Consider the following 7,170-nt stretch of genomic DNA (forward strand, 5'->3'; position numbering starts at 1 on the left):
AATTTCCAAATTGCAGAAATGATGGCCAATTGAGATGAGTGACGTGGCAGCTGGAAAGATGCTGCAGCCCTAACTCTGCCTCAAGCTGGAGGTGTGACTCTGGGTAAGCCATGTGTGTGCACTAGAATGCAGTTGTTCTACCCATGGGGCAAGGATATTAAGGAGACATGTTTGTTAGGTACATTTTAGTGCATGAGTGAAGGTTAAGGAAACAGAAAGAACTTGAGGAAATATGAACTTTTAAGAGAATTTCATGGCCTTTATTTCCAAAGGAAACTCTGAACTTGTCTCCAGATAATCTTAATGACCTGAGCAGGGCAGGAAGCTCTGTCACACAGCAGCCACAATATCATTCACCTGCTTTGGAAGCTTGACGCCAGAGTGACTGCACAGCTGTACTGCTTGAACATTTTATGGAGCCTTAAGAAAATCCAATTTCATTAGTAACAAAAAGTTTGATTTTAGTAGTAATTTATCTATTTCTAAAATGTCACTAAAGTAAATGGGAGCAGAATTTGTCTTCCCTGAAATTGAATTCTTGTTCAATAGATAAACCTTTATTGATGCCACAGCCTCTGAGGAAGCACAGAGTTTCTGGTGCTGGTGAGGAGCCTGAAGACAGACGTGATGAACAGGGACGAGTTCAGATTTGTCCTGTAGTTAACACTGAGAGGAAGGTGTTGAAGTTCCTGCTGCCATCTTCTTTGTTAAGGACTGCAGCTAAAAGTCAGCATGGTTTGAGCCTGGGAGAAAGGCCTATGGCATCTGGTGCCCAGAGCACATCTGCTGTATCTGACAAATGCAGGACCTCTAAGGTTGCAGCAGAGAGTCAGGAGCAGGAGAGGAGTTTCTAGTCTGAAGGAGTTGGGCCTGCAAAGAGGTACCAGTCATTTGGGTCCATGGAGCATACATGTCTGCCTGAGACTCTCCCCTCCAACTTCCCACTGGGAACCATGGCGACCTCTGGGCTGGTCAGGCCACTCTGGGCCAGTTAGAACAACAGCCTCTCACTAGCTCACCCCACTCAGGTTAGGCCTGTCCGCAACCTATTGGAAGGGTATAAACACAGGCACATTGAAGAAGAGACCCCCCTCTGCATTGAGTAATTAACCCTGGGCTGGGCTACACTGTCTCCCAACTTGAGACCCTGTATATCCTTCTCTCTCCACCAAATGTCATTTGTCTGCAATGTCAATATTGACTGCCAACACTTAGCAGCACAACACATGGCAAGTGCTCAGTGCATTTAAGTTGGATGTGTCAACATGTGGGGATGGGGGTCTATGTGCATTATAAACCTCAGTCAAGCATATCCATAAATTAAATGATAACTGTAACCAATATATAGTTGACTCTTGAACCACTCAGGGTTTGAACTATGCAGGTCCACTTACAAGCAGATTTTCTTTTGAAAGATTTGGTGGCAAAAGCCACATGACATTTATTTAAAACTGCCCCTCCCAGTCTCTAAGGGACTAAATCAAAGGCAACTGGTGCAGAGGTTGTGCCTGCTGCCCTCTGAGTAATGAGGGAGGCTGCCAAGGCCATCAGTAGCCCCTGGGGCCCTAGGACCAGGCAGGGCTGCAGGTTCCTAGGTGTTCTGATGGGGTGGTTGGGTCAAATCATGGGCAGGAAGCTAGACTGAAGCTGAGGCATGCACTTAGAAGGCAGGGAGGACAGTGTGCAGGGCATCTGATATCCCTGGTGTCCCCCGACCCCATGAGTCCTCCATGCATTGGGCTCTGGGGTTCTGCTGGGCTGCTGCAGCCCTCAGACTCCTCCCAGGTGGGTGCAAACCCCTCCCCATAGTGCTGCCCTAGCCCCACAGCCTCCCAGGGTCTGGCACACTTACCTGTGTCTATAGTTGCAATGGCCATCAGTGATGGTACACCTGCAGGCTTATGGGGCAGCTCGACTGTAGCTCCAGGCTGCTACTGTTGTCCACAGGCTACCTGGTGACTGCCACTGCTGAGCTCAGGCCACCAGGCTGCAGAACATCACCATCCTGAAGCCAGGCCTGACTCTGTCCCTGTCCTGGCCAGGCCCACCTATGTGTGGAGTTTTTTCAATAAATATATATATACAGTACTGTAAACATATTTTCTCATTCTTATGATTTTATTAATAACATTTTCTATTCTCTAGCTTACTTTATTGCAAGAATTCAGTATATAATACATATACTATGTGTTAATCAACTATTTATGTTATTGGTAAGGCTCTGGTCAGTAGCAACAGTAGGCTATTAGTTAAGTTTTAGGTAGTCAAAAGTCATGCTCGGATTTTTGACTGTGCAGCAGTTGGCACCCCTCATCCCCACATTGTCCAAGGTCACTTGGAGTCAACAAGGAGTACCCCACACTATGGTGGGTGCCATCTGCCCTTTCCATAGTTAACCTGAGAGATAAATGAATATGCTGAACAATCCCAGATTCCTAAGGCCTGGACACGATTATCTGCCCATAATCTTGCACTCAATCACCTTTTACAGGGCATAAAACAGGGGAAACATGATTATCTGTGTGCGCATGTGTGCATGTGCATACATGCACTGCTAGGATTTCAGACTGGGGGATGGGGAAGCAGAGTCCTATTTTTAGCTCTTCCTCTGATTTTTTCCTGACTATAGTAGCAACTCTCTCCTCTTTGGAACCCTCTTCAGTGATATGAGAATGTCATGGCACTTCTGGTGTGTTCACTGTAGATAGACTGTTAAGGTGAGTGGTCACTATTGTTTAGAAAATTATTGATTTGTCCCTTGGACTCAGAGCATGGTATGTTGGTTGTATCATTTAATTCCTTCAATATTTTTGGTCTTCAATAAAACTCCATAGTTTTCTCAAGCCTTATTTTAATGTGTATCCTAATTTTCTCTCCTCTACTTTGTTTTTTCTTTAGCCTATCAATCACAGGTCTTCAATGTCTTGTCAGGATCACCAAAGGCCTTCCCACTACCCACTGCATTGTCCATTCCTAGGACTTCTGGTGTTCATCCTATCAACAGGCACCATACTGGACATGCCCAGAATGGAAATTTGGATCCCCACAGCACCCCCAAATAAATTCCACGACCAGGCTTCTCCATTTCAGTAAAGGATGCACTATCTACCCACTTGCTGCATTCCAAATGCTAGGAATACTTGTTAATGTATCTCTCTCAAATCCCACATCCAATCCAATAGTAAGTCTTAGTGGCTCAAACTTCAAAACCTTTCCCAAATTTGAAACTTTTTGCCATAACCACAGGTATAAACAAGCTGACTCATCAACTTTTCTTTCCTGGACACCACCAGCAACATTTTATCTTCTTACTCTACACTCAATTTTGCACACATCATCTGAAGTGAACTTCCAAAAGTGTAAATCTGAGTTCCCAGGGAGGCCCCCTGAATCCGTCAGCAGACCCTGGGGACCCCAGGACCAGGCAGGGCTGCAGGACACCCCTGTGCCTACATGCCCCTACTGTGCCTCTTCCCAATCTTTCAAGGATTCTCATTGCACTTGCACTAAATTCCTAACTTCCTATGATGGTCCACAAAGGTCTTAAATTGTCTAGCCACTTGGAGCAGACTATATTTCCCGAAGACAGTCAAAACCACATATTTATCCCAACACTAACTCTCCTCTTACCCCTTGAATCTGGGTTCTCACCAACAAATTAGAGCAGTCCTGATGCTGCATTAGTGTTCTGAGGCTGTGCCAAGTAGAGAAAAAGGCTTCCTCCTGGACCCTCCAGTCCCTCAGTCAACAGTTGACTGAAGCCCCACCTGACCCCTGACTGTGGCCTCACGAGAGACTGGGAGCCACACCCATGCAGCCAAGCCACTCCTGAATGCTTGACCAACAGAATCAATGTGGGACAATAAATGGTTATTATTTATTTAAGCCACTGAATTTTGGGTGGCATTTAATAACAGAATTGCCTGCTTTTCTGACTTTGCTTCAACCACTCTGTGCTGCTCAAATAGTTAAAGCTGCTTTCTGCCTCAGGAAGTTTGTGTTTCTTGTTTTTTTCCAAATCAAAGAAACTTTTCTTTTCTGGTATTGCCATATGGTTACCTTCCTCACTTTGTTCACATATCTGTTTGAATGTCACTTGCCGGGAGAGCCCCCTTCACTGTCAAAAGAGAAATGCCCCCTTCCTGCCTCCACAATCATCTTGTAGCTCATTACTTGTCACTTTTCTTCACTGGACTTTCCTGTACCTGAAACTACATGTCCATGTATTTATTTACTTATCATCTGTCTCTCTCATGAGACTGTAAACTCCAAGAAGGCAGCAATTTGAAAAATCTTATTCAACAGATCTCCAGAACCTAGAACAATGCCTGGCATATTAAGAAAAAAAAAAAGACTCAACTAGAATTTCTATATGTATCTAACATATGTTAGATAACTCCATCTTTCATTATTTTCTCTAGAATATATGATGAATTATCTAAAAAATTATCTCAAAAAGGTAAGAGTCAGTTTTGCTTATAATTAAACATAGCTCCAGAGAATATATTTTTATCATAGACCTTGATATATAGTATATGACCCATTTTTTATAATTAAGGATTTTAAAGGGTGTCTATGGAACAACAGGAACAAATGTCAATCCTTGACTCTAATACATTCCATTATCTAGTCCCATGCAAATGTGGGTTAACTTGACCTTGGCCACTCTCTGGAAAGGTCCAGGAGTTTTGATGTATCAGTTTAGAGACAATAAGACTGGGGTATCTTATTTCTAGGGGTAATACCCCTATAGGAGAATAGCCTGGATTAAAGAGAGCCATATATTTCTTGATACCCCTTGATGCCCCTCTCTTTGAACCTCAGTGTGTTCTATGTATGCTTTGAGGAAAAAATAATGGCAGAAGTAATGCTGATATGAGACCTTAAGACCCTGGCAGCTTCCATTTCCTACCTCCTTGAACACTTGCTTGTGTTGCTGCCAGACTCCTAGAGGAGACGCAAGAGAGATCTTGCAATGACATGGAGATGAAGAAAGGATTAGCTAAGCCCCGTCTCCCAGCCATCTGTACAAAGTACCGGTTAAGTAAGTGAAAGCTACTTTGACCCTCCAGACCAGACCAGCTTCCACTGAACACCATCAAGTGACCCTAGTCAACATAATATGGAGCAAAAGCATCACCCAGTTGAGCCCAGCCAGAATTCCTAAACCACTGATTGTGAGCAAAATGGACTGATTATTGTTTTGTCTCTATGTTTTGGGCTTGTTTGTTATAAAATGATAGCCATCGGGAACAAAGGGCTTTCACCCTTTCATTTTTAAGATTAGTCCTTTTCCCTGAAATAATCCTACTCATTCATTCCAGAGACCTGATGCCAAGGACAACCCTGGGAAACCCTGCTAGAAGCTGTTGCTTACTTTTTCTGCCTGGCAAAAAGCACAAATACATCAAGAAATAATTAAAGTCACAGTCCCAATTCTTAACTTCTTTTAATTGAGATCATCAAAGAGAAATAGATTTCATTACATGCACAGCATGAGGGCTACATTCTGTGGAGTTCATGCTTTATTCATTCAAATGGTTACATTTCACTTACTGTTTTGTTGCAAATAAGTGACTTAAATTGGGAGAGTAGAGAGAATAATTTAAAGTAAAAAATAAAATCTATACTTGGAAGATCGTTCTGTCAAGAGTGAGACTCCAGAAATACATCTTTAATGACTAATGTAAAAATTTAATATAGTACATGTACCTCTGGAGGGACAATATATTTAATTATTCTTGGACAGCCAAGGCAACAATGTTCACCATAGACATACACATCTTTCCAAGCGGAAATATGCTTTTATAACAAGTTTTATCCTCTCCCTTCTTATTTTTTAAGGATTTTTTCCTTCCATTTTTAAAATATATTTTATTGTATTTCTGGCATTTTCATTGTTAGAAATGTTGGATATTGTTGAATAGTGGAATGAAAAATGAGATTCATCTCTAATTCCGGACCCTAGTGATAACCAAAATTAACATTTTTTCTGTTATATTTCTATGTATATTTATGTATATCCCCCCTGCTTTTTAAGAATGGAAGGATGTATATGTTGTCTTATACATAAACGGACAATATCACTGGTATTTACTGTGGTTTTTTCGTTGATTAAATACATATTTATTCTATTATACACCAAAATAATTCATGGCAGGTTTTCAGCCATAGGGATAATTTGTTATGAGATGGCAGCCATCATCCCTGCCTGGTGTAGACTGATCAATCCACTGGCATGAGCCAAGCACTAGTGACCCCTTGTATACTGAACAACAGCTATTAAAGCATAAAAGATCTGGGAGGTAAAAAAAAAAAGATTTGCATAAAATCTAGCTCCTGCTATTAAAGGGCTTGTGAATCAGTGGGAAACACAGGCTATAATGGGAGGATTATATTGTAATATGAAAAATGTATTAATGGATATGTCCCAAGTGACAGAGGGGTAGAATAAGGTCTCATTTACTGCCCTTGACATTGTTAGAATGTCCTGGCTAAACTATATTAATGGTCTATAATTAAAAGAAATAATTATTACAGATAGAGTTGAAGCTGGAAAACAAACGACCATTATATGGGAAAATGAGGCAAAAATAAAATGTGAGACGCAGCCCAAGATGAGGTTAATATACAGAAGACATATGCTAAACACTGTCCACCTGCTACAGATAAGCCACACACTAGATTCTACTTTTCATCGCTTAGGGTGACATGATTGTTTATGCAATTCTCAGTTCTGACAGGACATGAGCAAATGATCTGCTCTAGAGAAACGCATTTTTTCTGGCCACTGGGTAGGGATCACTTTTTTTAATATACAAATAATCCCATATTCAGCCCTCACCAAAAATATCTGCCCATGTCAGAATTTGGATTGTCTTTCTACTTTTGCTACCAGAAATTGCCTAAAAATTGAAATGTAAATTGACATTTGAAGTTTATTTTGTTTTAATTTAAGCTGTCAGTTCAAGGATTAACTTTGTCCAAAATAAGCTCTTTAGAATATAAAGGTGTTCTTTGGCTGAAGTGAGAGGCTTCTGGGTTTGAAATTAGGATAGACTCCTCTGGGAATCCTGCCCACCAATCACCTCCTGGAGGTATGCCTGAGCTTTTTTTGTCTCAGCTTTCTCCCCTGTCAGAGAAGGCTTGCTGCTTATCTCACAAGACTGC

General features: G+C 41.6%; 1 long non-coding RNA gene across 1 annotated transcript; it reads right to left on the reverse strand.

Moving 5' to 3' along the window:
* Nucleotides 1-535: 535 nt before the first annotated feature.
* On the reverse strand, nt 536-3,735 carry LOC112828154 (uncharacterized). The gene is made up of 3 exons (XR_003209427.1): nt 3,631-3,735; nt 1,853-2,048; nt 536-870 (listed from the first exon to the last, which is right to left on the reverse strand). It is a non-coding gene; the product is annotated as an uncharacterized lncRNA (long non-coding RNA).
* Between the last annotated feature and the right edge of the window lie 3,435 nt (nt 3,736-7,170).

The sequence above is a fragment of the Callorhinus ursinus genome, unplaced genomic scaffold, assembly GCF_003265705.2.
Source record: "Callorhinus ursinus isolate GAN/ISIS: 27379988/994484 unplaced genomic scaffold, GSC_fseal_2.0 scaffold29, whole genome shotgun sequence".
Taxonomy (NCBI): Eukaryota; Metazoa; Chordata; class Mammalia; order Carnivora; family Otariidae; genus Callorhinus; species Callorhinus ursinus.